This window comes from Labeo rohita, chromosome 3 (genome assembly GCF_022985175.1).
Source record: "Labeo rohita strain BAU-BD-2019 chromosome 3, IGBB_LRoh.1.0, whole genome shotgun sequence".
Taxonomy (NCBI): domain Eukaryota; kingdom Metazoa; phylum Chordata; class Actinopteri; order Cypriniformes; family Cyprinidae; genus Labeo; species Labeo rohita.
Genome location: NC_066871.1, coordinates 7,786,232 through 7,811,169, shown reverse-complemented (window position 1 = coordinate 7,811,169; position 24,938 = coordinate 7,786,232). Strand labels below are relative to the sequence as shown.

Sequence of the window (24,938 nt, the reverse complement as noted above, 5' to 3'; positions counted from 1 at the left end):
GTGTACGCGCACCAATCGGCCACGCACTTGACCGAGTCTCGGTCGACACGGGCGGGGCTCCAGGTCTATGAAACTGAATTACCGGCAGACCAAAACTAAACTTACCCGAACCGATCGCTTCCCTCCGTGTGTCGTGCGTGCGTGGGAATGTACGCTGCTGCGTGGGAACAATCATATGAACTGCTCTACAATGTCTTAACATTGGATTTTTTATCACCGAGAGCCTCAAGACATTGAGACTTTGACATCTGCAGCTGTTTATTCTTTTGCGCAGCTTTAACGTTGGACAAAATGAAACAAATATAGGCTACACACCATCGACATTTCACAGGGATCTGGAGATTTCCGCTGTTGATAATTTTTCCCGTCCCGAAGTGCTTGTGAATCGAATAAGGGTAGGTTATTTCGCAACGTTTATTTTCTGTTTTTGGTGTGTAGGTTAATATACGCAGATGCAATGAACATACCGGCGAGTCGTGAGATCAAATCGATGCGTCTATGTGTTGTTAATGCATCGCACAGTTTTTATGATATATACACGTTTAGCATCGTATCATTATAATGTGTTGGTGTATTTCAGCTGTGAATAATTTTAAGGGTGTGTAGTGCTTAAATACCCTAACTTGAAGTTGACGTTAGCGGAGTGTTTTTTAATCACGAGACACTGGCGTGTCGTGGACGCGTGTGCTGTTCCGTGTTTACGACTTAAGCCTACATATATGCGCTCCGGTTTACTTCATATATGCTTCATCGCAGTATCCAGTTGTATTACAAACCTCTTGCTGGTTCTGCAGGTCTGATATGTCTGTCAAACGCTGCATTTGCTGTCAGGGGGCCAATCTTTCGGATCCGAATATCCACACAGAGCGTTACACAGCGTTTGTGTGTGTTTCCATGCGTACTTAAGTAATGGCAATTAAATTCACTTATTTCCTACACTGTCCAAGGTGATGTGATGACGTCAGATCAACGGTTATCGATACCCCGCCTCCACAGTGATTTTTGTCATATGATTCAGTTAATTACTTGTGTTTCAGATGTGTGTTCAAACTCAAAGGCCGCTTCCACTCAGCACTAAACGCATGCTTATCTCGTGTGTGAACGCTTTTTAATGCGGGGTTCTGGTGAAGCCACATTCAGTGCAAATAACAAATAATTTGAAGAAAATATTTTTAAAATAGCTGCTGTCCGGATTGATAGCTGCTGTCATGGATTAACATGGATTAACCTATCGCTAGAATCAAATTTGTCATTTAGTTTTTGAGTGTAGTATGCTGTAGTATGAACAGGATAATTTAAAATCACGCCTGTTCATAAATGTGACCACGAAACCAGCCATAAGGATCAGTTTTTGAAATTGAGATACACCATCTGAAAGCTGAATACATAAGCTTTCCATTGATTTATGGTTTGTTAGGATAGGACAACATTTGGCTGAGATGCAACTATTTGAAAATCTGGAATCTGAGGGTGCAAAAAAATCTAAATAATTAAAGTTGGACAAATAAAGTTCTTAGCGATGCATATTAATAATCAAAAATTAAGTTTTGATATATATAGACGGTAGAAAATGTACTAAATATCTTCATGTGGAACATTATCTTTACTAATGATTTTTGGCATAAAAGCAAAATTGATTATTTTGAATTTTGTTGGCTGTTGCTACAAATGTACCCGTGCTACTTACGACTGGTTTTGTGGTCCAGGGTCACAAATTAATGATTGTCAATTCCAAACGCTGGATGTGTGAATGTAGCTAAAGTGGTTATCTTGTGTAAATGCTTTAGTTTGTTTAATATGTTTGACTACTGGTGCATCGTAATGCACACTGTTAAGCCATTTTTTAGTATAAATGGTGTAAGTAGTGTTCACACTGAAAATACCAACAAGACAAAGTTGATTTCAAATACCTGGATGATGCACTTAATTAACTGAAAAAACACGTGGAATTTTTAGGTGCATCCTAGTTTACATACTTCTACTTCTTAAGTATGAATGTGTTTAATTCATACACTATATGGTTGAGTACATAGTATGAATGTATAGTTTATAGTATGTAACCTAGGGCACAACTAATTGCCGTGTGCTTGTGTTCAGCTTAGTTTTATGCCGAGTTACTTCTCTCAGAGAGCAACAGTACATTTTTTTAAAAATATAATTTCCAAGTTTTATAGAAAATTTAGATGCATTTATCTTTCTGTTCTATAAACGTAAATAAGTCTACAGTCCTTAGGGTTCATCTTTGTGCTTTGTCATAATTAGTGTTTCTTGTGTGGTGAGAAATCTAATTGTTCTATTAGTTTGCTTTGATGATCTGTAAAATGCATTGCAGAGGGTTCACTAAGAGCAGGAACTGAGCTAAATGCACAACGGGGGGAACATAAATACTAAGATACTAATTTATCTTTAGATGTATGCTGTGACTGTAAACATGGACAAATGTACAGTACAAAGCAGTCGACTCTTTTCTGGCAGAAATGGAATATCATACACAGGTTGTGTTTTCATAAACTTGTTTCAGACAGGCTTTCAGGGCACTGTAATGTCATATGTAATGATCTAAAACAGTTTCAGGAGAGCTGTTGACACAGCTAAGTGAATATTTAATGACTGCAGTATAAACTGAGATGCATCTCTATGCCATACTTCCTGTGGCAGCAGCGTTTTGAAACACAGCCTGCGTGGTAGCCTTTTAGGGGGCGTGTGTGTCGCTTCAGGCTGGGCTTATGTGTTTTGAAAAGGCATTTACTGGCCTGCATCTAAATCAGTACCCCTGTGAAACATAACCGGTGATGTTTCACATGCATATACACAAGAGATAGCCAAGCAATTATTTTATTTGGAGAGTGCAAGCTTCTGTTTTAAAGTTTGTGCTGAATAGAGTTGCACGAGGCGTCCCTGGCCCGTCGCCACGTCTTGCTCGCAATGCTTTCGAAACATTATCTCATTCAGGGGATCATCATTCGTGGTGATGTAACAAGCCCGATTAAGCAGGGCCTCGATCGACTGTCGTCATTTTGTGTCGCAGGTGCACTCCAACTGGGCTCTAGGTCGGCATGGTAGAGGAAAGGACAAGGGGAGGATAGTGCTGGACTAGGTTGATGCCGCAGGTGGCTGTAAGTAATGGAGAAGCGTGATCATGTGTGAATGAGTCACACGGCAGCGTGTCTGTCTGACTGTCTGCCTGTCTTGCCAAGAGTGGATTGCTTTCGTTACATGTGGTTTTGCTTTCTATCAAGCTTCCCCATTTAAAATACATTTCTGGCAGAGAAATTGTTTATTAAAGTGGAGTGGGTAATTTCTTCGATGCCAAATTGTAGTCTGGTTGTTGTAATGGTCCAACTGTTATGGATATAACAACATTGGCTCAACCAGTGGCATGATCAACCTGTTTATATGTTTAATGGAAGTCTGGAGTGTTTCAAAGGTGCACTTTCACACTGACACTGACTGAGAAAAAAGTCAGGTTAACATGCTCATTTTTTTCCTATTGATCAATCTAAATCATTCCTTCCAATCTGAGAAAAAGTTTGGATTGGGTTTGTTTGAAGTGCAATTATGGTGTTTTTATAAAGGCTATTTAGTCAGAACCATCAGTCCAATCACTAATGGGTTATTTGGTTACATAAACATAGATAATGAGAGTTAACATTCATTGGGAAAGCAGTGAACTAAACAAAAAATGCAAAGAGCTTGGTGATCTGCGTGAATGCCCTTTAAGTTTCAGTTGCTATAAAAAGCAGGCCACCAAACCCAAAAGCGTGACTATTCATTTCTTTTTATGAGATGAATAAGCATCCATCTGATCTCCAGGGACAAGAATAAGATAGGAAATTCTTATCAGAGTAATTTCTGTACCAGTTCCTTGTGAGTCAGAAAGAGCTCTTCTGAGGTCTAAATAGCATCCCTGTAGATTTAGCACGTGTTGTGAAACGACATCAAGGCCATACTTTGTGACCACACACAAGAAACCTAGCGAATCATTAACCATTTCTGTAGTACACTGATGGTCTTGTGGTTTATTATAACAAGGGTGGTAACAACAGTTAGGAAGGTTTGAAGCGAATGGAGTGTGCTGATATTTAATTTAAAGCTGCCCTGTTATATATAGTTCCTGTTATGTGTAAAATGGACACATTACGTCGAAAGGAAAATTCAAAGTAACAGTATCATTTACAGAAAGACATGCTAACTGACTTGTTTGACAACTTTTGTAAGAAAAGACACTGTTGTCACTTAAAGTAGCTTAAAACGGGTCAGGCTTTTCCCCCACAGCTTTAATGCGTCAAGTTTCATGTTTTCAGAGAAGCGGTATTCGAATTGTGTCAGAGCTCTTGGGGCATCCCACCAGCACACCTCCCTGTTCAGTAGTGGACTGAGGGAAAACACACACACACACACAGACACACACACAAAAGACAAGTCTTCTTCAAGGTAGCTTATCAAGATAAAATAAAATAATATAGCTGCAAACAGCAAATACTGGGCTTCAAGCTCTTTAAGACAATTCAGCACATATAAAAAAGACATTAATTATTATTTAGCAAGGGTGTAACCACCTAAATCTAAGATTTTAAAAAGCATTTTTGGCAAATACAAATAATTAGCCATAGAAATAAGCTTTTTTTTTTAACGTTTATGACTGTTATAGTGCCAGCTGTGGGCCGATTTCCCTAAAACTTTGCATGTTTGTTTAGAATCAGGTTTTTTCCACAGGTTTTCTAAACCTGTTATAGCTTGTTATAATGAAAGGGTAGATTTCAACATTTTTTTTAAAAATAATTATTGACATCCAGAGAATTGCACTGAAGTGTTTTTTTTTTCCCCAGAATGACTGAAAAACCTAGGACTAGTTCACGAAAGTAGTTTTGGTTTGATTGACAGCAGTATCGCTCGTAGAGGCAAAATTCTTTGAATGAGGAGGTCTATCATATGATATGAATATCGTGCATACGTGAGAAAAACTGTGCAGTGTACAATTGTTTATGTCCTTGAAAAATGCAATATCGCCCCAGTGGCAGATTTCTTTCAGATATCTCACATACTTTTAGGCCCGTGAGTCAAACAGGCCCACTGAGTTTTGTTCTGACCAACCTCCGTTAACCTGGTCTAATAGGTGCTCAAAATTCACCGGCCTATGGCGGCCACGTTTATTGGGATATGCAAATGTCCTTATAGCAACTTGCAGCACTTTGGACCTAGACGGCGTGTACCCATTTTCATGTCCATAGGATAAATGGGTGTGTAGTTATGGCTGTTTTTATATTTTTCTCTTTTATAGCATCACCAAGTGGCCAAGCTACACAACTTTTTTCATGTGACCTCTGATTCAGCGTTTACAGATACGTTGCGAATTTGGTGAAGATATCTCATTCCGTTTAAAAGTTATAGCCATTTTAGTCAAAGCAGCCCTGCCCCTTTCGAAAGTTTTGGCGTCCCTTTTGCGACAGAGAGTCGAAGGTTCAGCTTTATTTTAATAATTGTTGATATTCGCTGTCTAGAGAATCTTCCTGCACTGGTTTTGTTCCGATCGGGCGAAAAACCTTGGACTAGTTAGTAAAGTATGTTTTCCAAAAAATGCAAAATACCTCACTTCTAGGGTACTACCATCCCTCCAAGTTTCAAATCTTACATGGATATTGCTGATCCTTGGCCGTTCTAACAATTACAATAGGGTTTATGTGCTACGTGCTTGGTGTTCCTAAAAACTTTATTAATACATCACCTTATTTAATTAGTTCTACATATTAGTAAGTCACATTTAAATTTTTTGGATTAGGTATGTTCACAAATATAATATTAATACCATGAGGCCCACAGTTTATATACAGTATAGTGATATAATTGCAAGAAAAAGCACTGAAATATATTTTTTTCATATTTATTCCCTTTAAGGGTTCTGTATTACAAGTAATTTCCTTTTCTGAACACTGTTTTCGGATTCGCCCACATCCCTATTTTGGATGTTCATATGCAGTTTTAGAAATAAACAGTCCTTATTTAGGTTCTGGTTCTGGAATAATTTACTATTCCTTTTTTAATAAATCAAAATTGCAACTCTGTGCCAGATGATGTATTAACAGTAGCATGATCTCATGTGGTTTCATTTTAGTTTCTGATTTCACTGACTTGATTAGCTTTACCTCAAAGTAACAATGAACTCAGCATTTTCATTGGCAGCGTTTCCTCAAATTAAATTAGGCACTAGTAATATTAATGCTATCTATAAATACCTGCTCGTATGTTATAAATGTAGCAGCACAAAAGGTAAACACAGATAATTGCAGTCATTATGTGAATAAACAATCATAAATTCATGGAGCATTGTAACATGCATAAACAGCAAGGCGGGAGAGGCTGTGCTGTATTTCCAAAGGAACTGTTAGGCACAATGCACCTTTGTCGTATATTTTAGCACATTTTAGTCATAGCCAGATGTATTTGCTAGGTTGAAACAGGTTGTGGTCTTTATATTTATGGAGCAAAGCATGTACTCTGAAATGTAACTTAAATGTGTCTTGTAACTTTCAGGTGTTGTTTGCTTAGTTTCGATCTGACATGCCGTTGAGCATTAATTCTGTATCTATGACGTAATGCTGCAGGGCTGCTGTAGCTCTTTAGATCAGTGAGATCCAGAGGAGAGTGGAGATGCTTTAACTCTTCTGTCAGTCCTGTCGTGTGCACACTTACAGGCATAATTGAGTGACCACGGCTTCTCAGACTAATCGACATGGCTTTAATGAGCAAAAAGAGTTTCTGTGAGAGTTAAGTGGTTTTAAGTCCAGAAGCAGTGCTGTAGGTGTGAAACAACTTGTGATTGTGTAATTTCTGAGGGCTTTGGTAATGTTGTGGGTGTTTCCACAGGAAGACCTTTGATCAGTAGCGTCTTGCATTTGAGGTTTTCCCTCCAATGAGATTACAGATCATTCTGTTGAAAGCTGTTTTACTTCTACACAGCTTCTTCGATCTGCTATTGCAGAATATTGGCTTTTCTATTATACACTTTGCATTGAGCGCTACTGTGTTATGAAGCACGTGTCTTCCTCATCTTGTGTGCCTTGCTGCTCTTATAATGTCTTTACTTTAGAGGCCTGTGGAGAACATCAGGCTGATGGATGGAGTGACCATAGGGAACTTCCTTGTAGGCCCGGCTGACTTGTGGGCTTGCTGTCGAAGCCAAATTTAGATACAAAGTAAATATACAAAGATTGCAAAGGAAAAAATGCTCATCATACATTGACGTCACCAAGTCCAAGTGGGGATTTCAGCAAGTCTAATGGTGCAGAGATAGGTTGAGTGCACATGAATGCAATTAACGGAATATTTCAGCCAAAAATGAAAGTTCTGTCATAAATTAGTCACCCTCATGTCATTCCAAACCCGTAAGATCTTCGTTTATCTTCAGAACACAAACTAAGATATTTTAGAAGAAATCCGAGAGCTTTCTGACCCTGCATAGACAGCAATGCAACTGACACATTCAAGGCCCAGAAAGGTAGTAAGGACATCGTTAAAATAGTCCATTTGACATCAGTACAGGGCTCTACAATTAACTGCGTCTATACTATAAAAATATATAGGAGCACCGACTGACCAGATCAACATATTTGTGTTTGTGCTAAGGAGACCTTCAAAGGTTTCTATGTGTTTTTGCAACGTTGAGTAATGTATCACAGACATATCTCACAAATCCTTTCATAATAAAAAAAAGTGCAGAGAGACTGTAAATAAGAGATTCATTGTGCAGTGTAGGGAGCTTCATTGATTATTATGAAACTAATAACCAAGAAGTTAATATTAAATGAATCACATTGTCTGTCTATAACACTATTGCCTGATTTTGCTCTATTTCGTCATCAAAAATAGTTTGAAACAAGTCACAACTGAGCCGCTGCACATCGCCATTCAAACACAGCAGTGTTTCATTTATGAATGAACCTACATTTTTAAACGAATCGATCATTCATTCTCAAAGACAGTCACTTGCTTTTTTCCTGAATGAATCAGCCATTTGAACAAATCGAATGAATGATTCAGTAATGAAATCAATGAATTTCCGCCACTTACTGGCAGTTTTAGTTTCATTTTTAAAGTATCTTGTCAGTTATTTAAATCATAGAATATTTCTGTATTCAAAATTGTATATTTAAAATATCAATCTCAAAATGAATTTCTGAATTTTATTGCACTCATGACACCTTTGGGCCTCATTAAACATATGAAAATACACCTACAAGCCACTTTTGTGTTCTTCTGTGCCACCTCTGTAGTACAAATTAATTTTGTTAATACTGATTTCATTTGATTGGTAACTTTTATTCTACTTGTTCTTATTCTGTTGGTTTAGTTACAAATTTTAACAGGCTTATAAAATATCATTTTTAAAAAAATTGACTTAAAAGATGACATCTCTAACAAAGTTAGAGAAATGCCATTACAAAAGTAAAGCCAAAATCCCCTGTAAATCACTTTAAAGGGGTCATCGGATGCTAAGTTCACTTTTACATGTTGTTTGAACATTAATGTATGTTGGCAGTGTATGTACAAATCTACCCTATAATGATAAAAATCCATGCAGTGGTTTTTAATTAATTTACTCCTGACATCTGAGCCGCTGAAGATGCAGTGGATTACGTTTGTGAAGGGAATGCACCTCCCGATCTACATAAATACGTCAATGTTCACGCAAATCACAGCAGAAGTGAGTATAAGGGTTTTTCATGAATCTTTACGATCGCCTTTCCTAATAATGTGCTAGTTTAGTGGCTAAACATGGTTAAATGTGGCTAAAGTAAACAGGCTTGTCACTCCACAGAGAGAAGTAAGGGGCGGGGCGAGCAGAGCTCATTTGCATTTAAAGCAGCCTCGACCTGAATGATTTTTGCAGAGCTGATTTTGGAAAGGTAAAAAGGGTGTTGTTTTACACTACCATTGAGAATTTTTAACCAAAGTATATTATAGACTTTTCATTAAGACCCTAAAGAATCATATCAACTTGTGGAAAATGGGGATCCGATGACCCCTTTAAGGAGTCAAATATCACCTAATGGGAAGGGTTTTTTGACTGTTGATTAGAAGGTGCTCCTAAAATTTTGACTGTGCTCCTAAATTTTTTAAGTTAGGTGCACAATTGCTCCTAAAAAGAAAAGTAAGCATAGAGCCCTGGTTCAACCGTAATGTTATGTGTGCAAAGAGAACCTAAATAACAACTTTATTTAACAATTTCTTCTCTTCCGTGTCAGTCTTCAAGCTGCTGATGCAGCAGCTGGCTTTCTAAAGAAATTTGTAAGTAGGAACTGCCTAGAAGGACTTGAACGCAGCTTATCGTGCCCTAGCAGGTAACTCTTTCCAAACAGCTCCCTAAACTGTCTCCACACGAATTTGGATTGAATTCTTCTTCCTTTGAAATGTAAAAATGTCAATTCCAGACATCAAAATGTGGTGAAAATCACCAGTGACTGCATAATCCAGCAGGCAGTAGTTTATATTGGTTCCTGGGCTGTTGTTTCACCTCTTCTGTAGTTATGCCTGTGTGCTAATATTATTGCAGTGAGGATGAAGGGCCGCTTTTAAATAGGTCGGCCAGCTCGCCTGTCTCTATCTTTAGCATACAGTGTGGCATGAGTCTGAGGAGGCTGCCGACCCTGTTTGTCTACTTGAAGTCATGTGCAGTCTGGACAGAATCAAACTAGTCTAGACTTTAAACCGAAAACCGAAAGGCGTGATTTGTGCTGCTGTGTGACTTGGCCTTCAGTGGCCTTTTGGGAGTAGGTGGATGCCTGATGACTAATAATAACTGACATGAAGATTCCCGTAAGGTCAGCGTGAACACATTGCACAAGCTTCCATTGTTTGAGAAGGGCTTTAAAAATGATTCTCCCATTGATTTTTACCTGGAAAACCGTGTTCTGTTGGGCATTATGTCACCAGATGTGTCGTTTTGGGTGTGTAGCATACCTAACATTAAACTATGTGGATGCCATCCAGCCAACTCTCCCTTCCATTAGTCATAACTTGGCACGGCTATGTGCCCGCCAAATTATGTCAACCCTTTCAAATATGCAGGAGCTGGATCAAGCGCAGAAAGAAAGGCAGAAAAGAAGCATGCGCCACATGAGGCCTCTTCTTTGGGGAGACTAAAACAGGAAAAAGAGAACAAACGAGCGCTTGCCATGTTGACGGTGAGCATCATGATAAAAACAAAGCAATAATAGAAGCTGCTAGATGACTGCTCTGGGATGCAGCCCAGATTTTCGCTCACGCTCTTGCACAAGCGTGGCACGCACAACTGCAGACTCATCACGGCCCATGTGGAGCGCTGACGAGAGCACTTTCGTTCTGTTCTTGTCTTGTCTGTCCACAGCCATGGTAAGCAAGTATGTGTCACACTCACAAATGCTCCCACTCTGGTGTGTGAGCGGGGTCCGATAGAAAAAAAACTAAGCCTGCCTGCTTGGAATTGCTGTTTTTCCCTGTTGGTAAGAGGTCCTCCTGCTGTTTTCTTCTTCCTTCTTTCTCTCCCAACCCAACTACGTCTCTTTCCCTCCACTGTAATTGCGTGTTGTCAACACCGCTCAAGGTCACTCCCAGCTCTCCGGCGTGAGTGCTCACAAAAGCGGCAGAAATGATTCTGACTGAAAATGTACAGCCCTGCCAAGCTGCCAACAGCTTGCAAAACTCTATGACTATAACAGAGATCACCGGCTTAATGGGAGCCCTGTGGCTCCTGTAGTATTCTGCAAGAAATTGTTATGGTCTGTTGCTCAAGAAAATCACACACTTACTTAGAGCTCTCAATGCGAGCCTTTCAAATGCATTCAAAATGTGCAAATGTGGAAATTATTTGGGTGCAGCAGTACGACTGTGTTTTTTTTCAATGTCTCACGCCATGAGCGTGTAATTTTTAAAATGGTTCTTCAGACAGACCCCTGCAATCTGTTCAGTTCCACTATAGCTGTTTTTAATCACAAAAACTCTTCCTTTGTGTATGCACAATGTAAAATCTAATTGTTGCTTGGCAACTTTATGGAAATCCATTCCATAACTTTATGGAAGTCCAGTCAAGTAGCTTATGGATGGTTCACCCATAGATGAAAATTCTGTTGGAATACAAAAACACAAATTAAGATATTTTTGACTAAATCTGAGAGCTTTCTGATCCTGCATAGACACCAATGCAACTGAAATGTTCGAAGCCAGGAAAGGTAATAAGGACCTCGTTAAAATAGTTCATGGGAAATCAGTGGTTCAACCGTAATTTCAAGAAGCTCTGAGAATACTTTTTGTGCATGAAGTAAACAACAACTGTGACTTCATTCAGCAATTTCCACATTGTTCACAAGAGTACCGCGACACTTTGTGTGCAAAAAGTATTTTCATATTTTCAGAAAATTAAGACTGAAACACTGTAATATGGACTATTTTAACAGTGTTCTTACTACACTATCAGTCAAAAGTTTTTGAACAGTGAGAACAGTGAAAACAGTTATTTTAATATAGTAAAAATACTTAAGAATTTGACTGTTTTTGCTGTACTTTGGATCAAATAAATGCAGGCTTGGTGAGCAGAAGAGACTTCTTTAAAAAAAAACATTAAAAATGTTGACTTTTGATTGGTAGTGTACTTTTCCGGGCCTTGAACGTGTCAGTTGTGTTTCTGTCTATGCAGGGTCAGAAAGCTCTTGGATTTCATCCAAAAAATCTTAATTTGTATTCTGAAAATGAACGGTTTTATGGGTTTAGAAAGACAATTTTTTCAATTTTGGGTGAAATATCACCTACTACTTTCATAGGATGGAAAAAATACTATATAAGTCAATGGCTACCAGCAACTATTTGGTAATTTTTTTTGTTTGATGTAGCAGATAGGTTAGGGTTAGGGTTAGAGTTAGGTTTCAAAAGGTGTCAGCCAGGATTGGTTTGCTGGATAAATAATTTGAATTGTTTTTTTTTTTTTTGTACTGGATCATGTGATTTAAAGTCTGTGAAGATTTTACATTTTGTCATCATATGGATTCAGAAGCACTTGGAATATATCACATGAGTTGTGAGGTGGTGTTTTTAATCATACGTTTTTGTGCTTTCTTTTTATTCTCTACAACATTCATTTTAAGAGCGCAGAATATTCTTCAAAAATTCTCCTTTCATGTTCTAAAGAAAGAAAGTCATGCAGGTTTGTAACGACACGAGGGGTGAGAATTCACTTGAACTCCTTTCAACTGCCATTGTGGTAGAATTTAAAGAGACAGTGAAACTGTGTCATCAGCCTACATTCTTGTGCCCCGGGTTACACCGTCTGTCTAAACCACAAGAAGCTGATCTGCACTTTCAAGCCCTGCTGCCTACTTCCCAGAGTTTCATTTTCATGATAATGAGCTTCACCTGCGCAGGAGTCACATACACTTATCACTGTTTGCATTTGCAACGTGCACATGAAAGGGACGGGCTTTGTGTGATAAGATCATTTCCTTTCCCATGATCTCTGCCATTGGTGGGGGGGATTCCAGCAAGACCAGATGTGCAAACAACATGTCAGAAAATATGATGGAGTGTAAAGAAATCCCACTAAATGTGTGTCTCCATTAACAAATGTTTCCCTAAAGTAGTTTATATAAGGACGTGCACATTTATAGTGTGAAGTACTGGACAGATGTGGTATTTGCCACTGTTGCTTGGTTGAGTACTGCTACACTGAAGTCATGTGAGGGCGTGAGGACAAAGTCATACCCAACCCTAACACTTCCCTTTCATATTTTTTTTAAGACTTGCTTTGACAGGGCACTCAGCTAACACCCTCTGCACAAAACATGACAGCATCCTGTTCAACCAGATATTTCAGGGGAAGTCTTCCTTTTTTTTTTTTTTTTTTTTTTTTTTTTTTAAAGTATTATTCCTACTATGTTTTTATTAAAATTTATTTAAGCTTTTATGTTTTGAAATTTTGAGTTTTCATTTTAATTTAGCTCATTGTTTTTTTACTTTAAAATTTGTACATTTAATTTATTCTTTATTTTAGATTTAAAAAGAATAAACCTAAATATATTAGCTACTGTTAAACTACTAGTTGTTTATTTTATAATTAATTTTATTAATTTATAATTTTTATAATTAACAGAAATGTTTTAATAGCTTGTAATAGTTTTAGTTACTAGTAACAACCCTGTTTTAACACAGAAAACCTCGTTTGGAAAATAGTAACAAGGCTTTTTTTATAATGTCATGTTGAGAACTGAGACTTTTTGTAACCATGAGACTGTAAAAAGTGGCGAGAAATTATGTAACGGTGTTTTCCCCTCAGGTTTACACATTTCTTGCATTCCTGATAACAAGACTTATTTTGTATACTATGTATAGAAAGATGCCGTCCTGCCTGGTTAATCACATACAGCCGTGTCGCAGTCTTATCGGTGGCGTATCAAAAACGACTTGTGTTTTTTCCGTAAATGTGGCTGACGGAAGCAGAGAGGAGTCCCAGACATGAGTGCGTTTCCTTCTTCCATTTGGATCTCATCAGCTCTTCTGCTATCAACTTCCTTCCCTGGCTCCTCAAATAAGCAGAAATCTGACCTCTGACCCTTGCCTCACTTGAGGCGGATGTGATGTGATGGAATCTTTGCTGTCCTTAGAGGACTATTGTTGGGTTTGTTGCCTTTTTGGAGGCAGATAAGATAAACTCTGAAGTTCAGAGGCTAATATAATCCAGAATAATCTTCGTTTATTTTTAGCACAATGATAAAAGCTCAGAAACATGTAATATGTTTGTTTTGAATATAATAGATGGATTATAATCTAATATAATATAATCTAATATTAGTTTATATATGTGAAGTGTTTTTTGTGCGTGTGTTTTTTATTAGCCTGTTCAAGAAAATGATTAAAGATGTCTCTGTGTGGTTTATAAATATGTTTTAATGTTTTAAAATATTTAGTTAAATACTAGATTTCAGTTTAGTCTTCAATTTATATGCACACGCATGCACATATAATCAATTATTTACGATTAATCGCTGTCAAATCGATTAATCACAATTAATCGCATCCAAAATAAAACTTTATGTTTACATAATATATGTGTGTAGGTTATATTTACATGTATATATTTAAGTAGTATAAGTAATATATTGATATTTATATATAGTATAAATAAAATATACATGTAAATATTTCCTCAATATTAAACACATTAACTTAATTAATTAGTTATGAAAAATGGCATGATTAAATATTTTAACGCCATTAACACACTGGCCCCACCCACAGACCTGTACGTCATCTTATATTTCATAAACTTGACTGTTTACAAATATGATGCAGGGCATCAACAAAATGCAGTTATGCCCTAAAATTCAAAATATTGGTGCAAAAAGCCCCTATATGTGTTTTGTCTCTTATTTGTATACATCACATATCATACGATATCACGCAGGCAGCAAGAGCAATATGACACGAGTGCTGTCTTTTTTTTGACCTGATCTATCACAAGCTTAAATGTGATTTTATACAACAGTTCAGTAAATAAGAAGTTGATATTGTGTTATATTTTAAACACAATATTATGTGTTTTTACTCAATTTTGCAGAGAACATATTACCTTTAATCCATTGCAGAATTGTTGCGCGTCTCCGAGCAACAAAGCTGTGTTTAGTTTCTGAATGAATCCGCATTTTGAAAGAATCATGAATGACTCATTAAGACATTTACCCCCATCAGATCTAGTTTCTTATTTCAGAGTATCATTTCATTAAAAAAATTATAATAATAATAAAAAGAATAAAAATAAAAACATTAAATGGATAGTTGACCAAAACAGTTTTACATAGTTTACATAGGCGTTGCAGCCTAAATGTTTATGTGTAATAAATTCTATTTTGTATCAAAAAAAAAAAAAAATATATATATATATATATATATTTTTTTTTTTTTTTTTTTTTTTTTATTAAACAAATTAAATTTTTTATTAAACAAATTAATTCTACTTTTTGTAATATCTGTTTAATGCTTTACACACCAGTGTCTTTAAATTATCTTTTGGGAGTAATTTCTCAGCCAAATTTGATGTGAGATTAATTTGAGATTAATTAGATTAATTAATCGAAACATCATGTAATTAATTAGATTAAAAATTCTGACCAACTAACAGCCCAGTACACACACACACACACAAACACACACACACACACATTACGTAAAAACAAAGTTATTTTGGATGCAATTAATTGTGGTTAATCAGTCTGACAGCGATTAATCGTGATTAACCAACTAAATGTGCGTGGTTGTGTGCTTATATAACTATATATATTATTTTTTTGGGTGTGATCACAATTACCTGATTTGACATCTATCTATCTATTTATCTATCTGTCTGTCTGTATGTATGTATGTATGTTAGCTGTATTCAGTCAAAAAATTAATTATTTTAGCTGATGTATTATCTGAGAAATATTTTCTGATAGTAACAGATAGAAATATATATTACCCTGTAAAAAACAATAAGAAAAAATGAATATGACATTGAAAATTAACAGTAAAAAATTACATTTCTGTTACGTTTACAGACAACCCTAAAACAAAACACAATGCAATCTGTAATTCTAAATATGGGTAAATGACCTTTAAAAGTTGCCTTCATATTAACACGGTACATTATTTACACACACACACACATACATATATGTATGTATATACATACATACTACAAATTCAGTGTAGTGAGCTACTATTTGTTAGTATCTTGTAGTGTAATTATATATATATATATGATTAGCATTACAGATTTTTGGATGAACTTTTCCCCAAATGTTTTTTCCTTGCAAAGATGGGCCCGTCTGCTGACCTTCTGTTCTGCTTGATGCTCATCAGGCTCATACTGAGAGCACAATAAGCGCTTCTATGGCCTGATTCAGGCTGATATCATGCTGGAAACTATTTAGATGGGGATCACATGTTTTTGGGCACGCTGTGACTGAGAGTCCGCTCTTAGCTCGCTTAACAGGAAAACGTCTGACCTCCAGCAGACAATCAGTCACTTGTTTAGCAGGTTGGAGATGCAGCTTGGAGCCTCTCTGTCAGGGAGCTGCTTAAAATATGGGTTGTTTCGCTGTTTGTAAAGCTGCTCTCCTGAGAGGAAACTCTGCACAGCGAGAGTCAGATGGAATGAAAAGAGGTCAAATGTCCTGTCAAAATGCTGCCACAAACTGAAATGTTGACACTATTGATCCTTTTGACATCTGTGCTGGGAATTGCCTTCACGTCCATAGAGTTGCAGAGACAATCTGCCTTGTTTCATTTGCTTGTTCGTGTGCGGTTAAATGTGTAATTTCTTTTTATTAAAACACAGCTTTAAACCATTCATGTTGTTTACCCTATGAATAAACCGTAGTGTTTAGGGGAGCTCAACCAACAGGGTGAATTTGTTTGCAACCACCATTTTCAGTCATTAAGAAAATAGTCATGATCTCGTGGCATTTGGTTTCCGGTAGATGTCACTGATGTGTAAACGTAGATGGTTAATGTGTTGATGCGTTAATCTGTGTGATATCTCGAGTTGAAAAAGTTCATGAGTCATTTTTATAGTTTAGTTTCAATGGATGTTTTTTTTGGACTGGGGAGGAAGTTTTGAGTTTAGACAATTTTAGTATGTTTTCATAGTAGATCAAGCTCTTTTATAGTAAAATATTTGGTTTTCAACCAGGATGTGACCCCTTTAAAGTAAATGCTCACTGCTGTGATTGAGAAACATTGCTCTCACCTGCTTGCGAATGCAAAACACATGTTCTTCTGTTAAGGCCATTTGAATAAGAGCTTTTCTCACTGTTTTTTCTTCTCTGTATGTCCACTCTATAGTATTGGCTATATGGAAATTGTACTGCTTTTGTTGGTCTGTGTAGTTTCATATCAGAGCAGCACATATATACAATGCCCTACATGACATAAAATCACTGTAGTGATCCCTGCAATATATGCTGGTGGAAAAAAACCCAACATATTTTTATATGTAATTCATTTGTAGTCAGTTTTTAGGAATAGTTCACCCAAAAATAAAGATTTGCTTACGATTTACTCATCCTCAGGCCATCTAAGATGTAGATGAGTTTGTTTCTTCATCAGAACAGATTTGGAGAAATTTAGCATTGCTTCACTTGTTCACCACTGGATCCTCTGCGGTGAATGGGTGCCGTCAGAATGAGAGTCCAAACAGCTGATAAAAACAATAACAATAATTCACAAGTAATCCATGACTACAGTTCATCAATGGACTACTTGCACAACTACTTACGTGTTCTACTTGGGGGTGTAAAAAAATATTGATACACGTGTGTATCGCGATATTTTGTTTGGCGATACTGTATCGATTATCAAAAATGGAATATCGATATTTAAAATAAATAATCATACAAGATTCATGACAGTTGCTTCATTTTGAGCGTATATCCTGATCGCTAGATTGCAGTCTTCTTATCTCTGAACTTAAACAGTGAGAGGAAATACTTGCGTAAGGGCACGCCGCTATTGTTAGCGTTAATGGAGGATGAAAGAATAGTTCCTGCTCCCACCCGCGCCACGGTTCTGCTACTTAAAGCGTCCCGTGAAAGGGCCTTTGCGCCGGGCGCGGTGGGCTAGCCGCGCGGCTGCCTGCTGCTTTCTATCGTGGTGGGGCTTTTTTGTGCAGTTGAGGCGGTGCTCGCGTCGTGGTCTCGGCGATTCCACGCGGAGCATAATTACAAACTGAAAAACTTGCGAAATTCTCAGAACAAAAAGGTTCTCAGAATGTCCAATATCTGTATTTATTTTATTGTTTTACAATTCTTTTGTTTTCTTTAGGAATCCTGTAAGCACTTTATTTTTTCATTGATATTAAGAAGATGTAATTCTTAAGTTTAGATCAAAATGATCTGACATGGTTACAATTGTAAACTTAAATTGTAAAGCAGGGTCTAAAAATATATATGGTCTGTTTATAAAAGCTTACATTTTAATTTAATAGCTAAAGAATTAATAACTAAAATAACTAACTAATTTAATAACTAAAGAATCTTGCAAGCACTTTATTTTCCCCCTTTACTCGTACTGCACAAAAAGTGATTCAGTAACACTGAATGATTTGCATATGGTGATGTTTTTAATTACAGCTTTCCTAAAATTATGTCCTATTCATAAAATAAGAAATATCCCAATATATCGCCTTGTTTACAATATCACAATGTATTGCAACATATCGTATCGCAACCCCTGTATCGTGATACGCATCGTATCGCCAGATTCTTGGCAATACACAGCCCTAGTTCTACTTGTTACGGCTCGGGAGTTTCCGGTTAGCGTTCAGTGCGCCTACATACAGACAGTTTCTCATGAGAACCCAGATTATTACTACATTTTAGGGATGGCATTTCTTTAAAAACAATGAATCATACTGTCTGCGTTAACATGAATCGTCTTCAACTGAAATGTTACTATAATTTCTCTTCCTTATGTGCATTCTGATCCACTAACCTGCCGCATTCTCATGAACAGTATTTTTCTTTTACTGATCATATTTCATACCTAATGAATGTACAGTTTTGGTTGTAGTAAAACCATGGCTAATTTGTTTGTGTGCATTGGTGCTCTTTTTCCGAGCCACTACTGCTTATGCCATTGATTTAAAATGGCTGAATGAATGTGCGGTAAATGCCTTATTTAATGATGTTAAACATGTCAATAATTTTTAACAGTAGACAGTGCGACTAATGAATATTCATATTTTGGCATAAGGCTACATACAGTGAAATAATGACAGAATATGACTCAGAATAGTGACTAACATATTTAATACAGATAAATAAAGGCTCATTATGATCTTATTCATCAGATCTTACAAACTGCAGCGTCACGATTAGGCTACTATAGAGCACTGACACCCTGGTGAACAATCACCTATGAGTACCAGCTTTCTAAGATCGGTTTATGTTGGATTAAAACTTAACGTTCCGTTTGGAAAATTCTGTACAGTAATCATCAGAATATGTCTTCTCCTGTCTCTGAAAATGTCTAAATTTGAAATCATCCTGCGAACTCTCATTTTATTAGGCAATGGAAGCAATGAAATTAAACTGCTTTGTTAACTGCTTTGCTTAAACTGATTGTTAACTGATGGACTGATTACTTATGGATTATTGTTACTGGATGGATATTGGACTTTAAATTTTTCCAAATCTTTTCCATAAAAGACACAAACATCCATATCTTGGATGGCCTGAGGTTTCAGCAAATTTTGGGGAGAATGATTCCTTTAACTACTATGTTCACACAAATGTGTAAATACTTTTGTAAGATGTATCATACTGTGTATTGTAACTGAGTGTCTTGTGATTTTGGTCTCACTGCAATGAAAGCCTCCGGCTAAATTTTATTTTCTTTTGACACACTGAGCAGGCAGCTGTAGGCAGCACAGGAACTCAGGGTGGAGCTGAAATTCATACACGCTTTAGACCCTCTGTAGTCAAGTACACCCACTCTATAGTACAACAACATAGTCTAGACACAAAAATAGAAGCTGATGTTTTTGAAATATCCACCTTACCTCTCAGTTTTAAAAAATACTGTGCTGGTTTAAAGCGATAGTTCACCCAAAAATGAAAATGACCCCATGATTTACTCACCTTTAAGCCATATTAGGTGTATATGACTTTCTTCTTTCAGATCAATGCAATCAGAGTTATTTTAATGAGGTCATCGGATGCCCATTTTCCACAAGTTCCACAAGTAAAACACAATGAAAAGTCTAATATACTTTGGTTAAAAATTCTCAATGGTAGTGTAAAACAACACCCTTTTTACCTTACCAAAATCAGCTCTGCAAAAATCATCCCATTCTGGTCAAGGCTGCTTTAAATGCAAATGAGCTCTGCTCACCCCAAATGCGTCAATTTACTTCAGAAGGCCTTTATTAACCCCCAGAGCTGTGTGGAGTATTTTTTATGATGGATGGACGCACTTTATTGGGCTTCAAAATCTCAACACCCATGCACTACCATTATAAATTTCGGAAGATTTAGGACATTTTTTAATGTAACTGTATTCGTCTGAAGGAAGAAAAACATATACACCTACATGTTCATTTTTTAGTGAACTATCACTTTAACATACTGTAAGTTTGCAATTAATGTTTTTGTTATTATGGACTCAGTAAAATAGAAATTTATATAGAGTTTGTAATTTCATATGAATATACTTTAAATTTAAATATATAGTGAGGTCCAAAGTCTGACACAATACTGAAGTTTAAAAAAGTCACTGATGAAACAATTATATAATTATTTTTAATTATTATTAATTATTAGTAATTAATCAAAATGTTTTTGGATCATTTTCAAATCTGGAAAACATGATCATCTGGTTTTACACAAGCTTATGAAGTTTGCCAATAAAGCACAAGAGAGACGACCCAAATACTGACTTTCTGTGTATGTAACTTTTCACTCAAATTGTGATGCTTATCATATAAGTTGTAATGTAACTTATGAAATCAGAAAATGCAAAATGGAAAAATTCCTCTTGTGGTTTTTGGGCATATGATCTGCTCTGACAATCACATCTTTCAAGGAACATCTGAAGACACACCTCTTCTGCGAACACTCATGACCACAAGTAGAGGTACTTCTCATAATAACTCCTAAAAAATATATGTACATATATATACAGTATTGTTCTCTTTCTCAGTATTTCTTCATTTTAACTTCTGCTTTTGTTTGTGTACATTAGTAAGTAAACCGCTTGTGCTGTTTTTCAATTGCACTGGATGAAAATGTCTGCAATATGAATGAATATAAATGTCCATCTGCACTTTTTCTTTGCTTGACAGTTCTTGCACTTGCAGTGATCCAGACATCTTGTTTTTCCATCGAAGTGAAGAGTTGTCCTGCAGGTTTTAAGAGAAAAGTTTCTCAGACTCTCTGACTGCTTTTTGACTTGTTTATAGATGCTCCAAAAAGTAAAAAAGGGTAGTGAATTATTCAAACATGTTGCATTGCTAAATAATTGATCGATTTGATTATTCGGCCCTGCAGTACTTTTAGACAAACTACATAAAAGCCAAAGCATTTAACTGCAGTTGAAAGGATCGTCCACCAGTAAAAGGAAAATTCTGTCATCATTTACTCCCTTATGTCATTCCAGACCTGTATGACTTTCTTTTTTCCGTGGAACACAAAAGATATTATGAAGAACATCAGAATCCAAAAACATTGGAGCCAATTTACTGACATTTTGAATTCCTTATAGGTTTGGAACAACATGAGGGTCGTTCTCTCCAATACCTGTCGTGCTTAAAACAGAGAGTTAATTTATGCAAATTCCTATAGTTAACTGTTGTCTTTTATGTGAGATACTGAATTGTTGTGACATTTATATGTGGTTTTGAGGTGTAGCTGAACAGCATGAAGTGTTGAGTGGCACTTATGTAGGGAGTCATGCCTGTTACTGCAGTTTAAGGCCCCCGAGTGATTGTTAAATATATATGAGGCTATTTCTGGAAGGGAGTGTTGAGAACTGTAAGTCTGCACAATACTGTGAGCAGCTAAAGGTCAGTGAACAATATGGTGCGTGAGGCCTCACGTCTTAGAAAACCAGGGGAGGTTGTTTTAGCGGTGACTCAGAGCTGGATTCCTCGGCCTCTGTATCATAGTGAGAAACAGCTGATGATACTGAGTAATTTGCTTGTGATAATTAAATCAGTCCTCCACACGACTTAATGCAGCCAGAAACAGCGCTGCAGTGGACCGTGAGATATAGAGGGAGAATGTGGGTTTTTGAATGCAGATGATTATGCGGTGAATTGACAGTTTGTGTTTTAGGGCCCGAGCACCGGTGAAATTTTAATGCTAAGATTCTTCTTCTTCTGGCCTAAACATGCTCGAAAACTCATGAAACTTTGCACAAGCGCCAAACGTGGTGAAAATCTACATCTGAAATGAGTTTCAGAAGTGGGTGTGGCAAAATGGCTTGATAGCGCCACCTATAAAATTTCAACAAAGTGTCCCTCGAGCTATGTTTAACATACATGTATGAAATTCGGTACACACATGTAACACACCAATATCTACAAAAAAACCCTGGTACGAAGTCCGAAACCCAACAGGAAGACTGCTATTTTGAATTTCCTGAGCAAGTTTTATGCTGTTTTTGCCATTTTCAGGCGTTGTATTTAAACAAACTCCTTGTAGAGATTTATACAGATCAACACCAAATTTCTTGGTGTTCGTCTGGTCTAAAGCTCTTTGTGACGTTAAATTGAGTTTTTGTTAAAGGGCGTGTCTGTGGCGACCTGACAAACTTAGTTGTTATAATTCAGGCATACAATGTCCAATCTGTACCAAAATGTATATGTTTGACAAGACTCCTGTCCTGAACACATGCCCATATTCAGTTATAGTCAGAGCGCCACCTGCTGGCAACAGGAAGTGTCATGTTTTATGCTCTGTCAAACTCCTCATAGAGATTTAATGACATCCGCATTTTATTTGGTCAGTCTAAAGGCCTTTGTGATTATAAATTGCAAAGATCTTGAGTTTTCGTTGAAGGGCGTGTCCGTTGCGCCCAGACAAAGTTTAGTGTTTTGTCATGGGAAAAGAAGTTGTTGTAACTCAGCTGTACAATATCCGATCTGCCCCAAACTTTACGCGTTCGATAAGAGTTATGCCCTGAACAAATTTAAAGGCCAATATTTAATTATAATCATATTGCACCTGCTGGCAACAGGAAATGACTTGTTTTAGTCTTAAACATGCAATGTCTAATCTGCATTAGACTTCACATGTTTGGTAAGAGTTCTGGTCTGAACACATCTAAAGGCCAATATTCAGTTATAATCATAGCGCCACCTGTTGGCAACAGGATATGTCATGTTCTACACTCAAACATACCATGTTCAATCTGCACCAAAGTTCATACGTTTGATCAAATTCCTGGCCTGAAAACATCTGTGAGACAATATTTATAGTCATAGCGCCACCAGCTGGCAGCAGGAAATTTGGCACATATAAGTGAGTTTGAAATATGCCTCCTACATTGACCACTTTAAATGCATTGGACCATTCGCTGTTTTCCTAAAGCCATTGGGTGGCAGTGAGTCCCGGGTGTGAGAGCCTTTTTCAATGCTGCTTGAAGCTTTAATTGTTGATTTGAATTTGTATCATGTTCCAATCTTATGTTTTATCATTATCTGCTTTGTCATGTTGCTTTAAATTTGTATGACTTTCTTTTTCCATGGAAGTGAATGGGTGCCAACAGAATGAGAATCCAAACAGCCACACGGCTCAAGTAAAGCGAAAAGCTCTTTTTAACTTCAAACCATTGCTTCTCTAGTGAAAAAGTCTTGTCTGAATTAGGAGAAAAATTAAAGGGATGCATAATTTATGGATTACGGTCTCGTATTTTGGCCAGCAGCTACAATTTAAAGTTAAAACGCCTTAATGATGGATTTTTTTCTTAAAAACATGTAGCTTTCACTTCACAAGACATTAACTGATGGACTGGAGTGGTGTGAATTACTTGTGGATTATTGTGATGTTTTTATCAGCTGTTTGGACTCTCATTCTGACGGCACCCATTCACTGCAGAGGATCCATTGGTGAGCAAGTGATGCAATGCTAAATTTCTCCAAATCTGTTCTGATGAAGAAACAAAAGCATCTACATCTTAGCTGACATGAGGGTGAATTTCAACAAATTTTAGTTTTTGGGTGAATTATTCGTTTAAAGGAGTCTCAGGGAATGAGCTGGTCTGTTTCAATGGATATAAATCATTCATTAATAAATGCAACTGATTTGATTCTTTCAATAATTAATTTTAAAAAAAAAGCTATTGCATATAATAGTGAATTCATATGGACAACTTTTATATTTTTATGGTACTTTTGCATCTTTTCAAAGCTTAAAAGCCTCATCTCCATAGGGACTACTGCATTATTTTTGGCAAAAGAGCAGATATTGTTTGTGTCATACAGGTGTGCAATGACAGTTGTTTTCATTTTCAGATGAACTATTACTTTAAGCACAGCACACATGTTGCAAGTTCACTTCATAGCTTGCATTCAGTCACTTTGAAGTATTTACTTTCCCCTCCAAAGACCCTGGTGTGCTGTTGAGGTGTGCTGAGCAAACAAGGGCAGCGGCAGAAGCTCAGCCCACTACTGAGACAGAGCCGGCCCTGGCCGCCGCTGCCCTGATACATGATCAGAGAGTCAGCTGCAAAGGGTATTGCTGTGAGCATGTGGGTGTGTGCGTGTTTGTTTTTTAATGTCAGATGAAATGGTTCGGGGTGACAGACTGTCACATGTCACAATGTTGGTCTGCACTCAGAAACGTTGTGGTCTCAAGCAGCTCAGGAGCATGCAGTCTGATGGGCGACTATGCGGCGTATTTCCGTCTGATGAGAAGGAATGCTGAATGTAAGGCCTGCTGCGCAGACCATCAACCCTTCCCCCCCCCCCCCCCTCGTCTTTAACGACAACATGACACAGAATGCATTGAACTTCGGTAATGTGAGTGAGACAGATTGTGCAGCTGGAAGTAATGTAGGGTGGGACTTGATTAGATCCAGCAGCTTATCGTTGGATTGCTATTGGATGGTCATGATATTATTAGTGCTCACATAACTATTACTATTGCTCATGCTTGTGGTTAGGGATTTGAACAGCCCCCCTAATTCTAAGTATTATCAGCATGGAACTATTGCCATGCATGCAATTTTTTGTAGTTTTTTTTAACACTTTGTGTCTGTAGTTCTAATTGAATCCGCCAATGCACAATGGATTGTGGGAAATATTAGCCATTGGAATTTGCATGAGTCTGCACTTGGAGTTTACATCATCCAGGTTCTTTTGAAATGGCCCCATGTTTTTCGCGATGCGGATGGAATCATGGAATTCGGTCATAAAAATGGAATTTACTATATAATGTCAT

At 37.1% G+C, this 24,938-nt stretch overlaps 1 protein-coding gene across 3 annotated transcripts in view; it reads left to right on the top strand.

Annotated features, from left to right (window-relative positions):
- The window catches only part of rhbdf1a (rhomboid 5 homolog 1a (Drosophila)), a 62,771-nt gene continuing 37,833 nt past the window's right edge, over positions 1 to 24,938 (top strand). For 2 of the 3 annotated variants that reach the window (XM_051105658.1, XM_051105657.1), the window contains exon 1: positions 1 to 395. The gene's annotated coding sequence lies outside the window, so the exon portion shown is untranslated. The remainder of the gene's footprint in view (positions 396 to 24,938) is intronic. The other variant, XM_051105659.1, reaches the window with a different exon arrangement.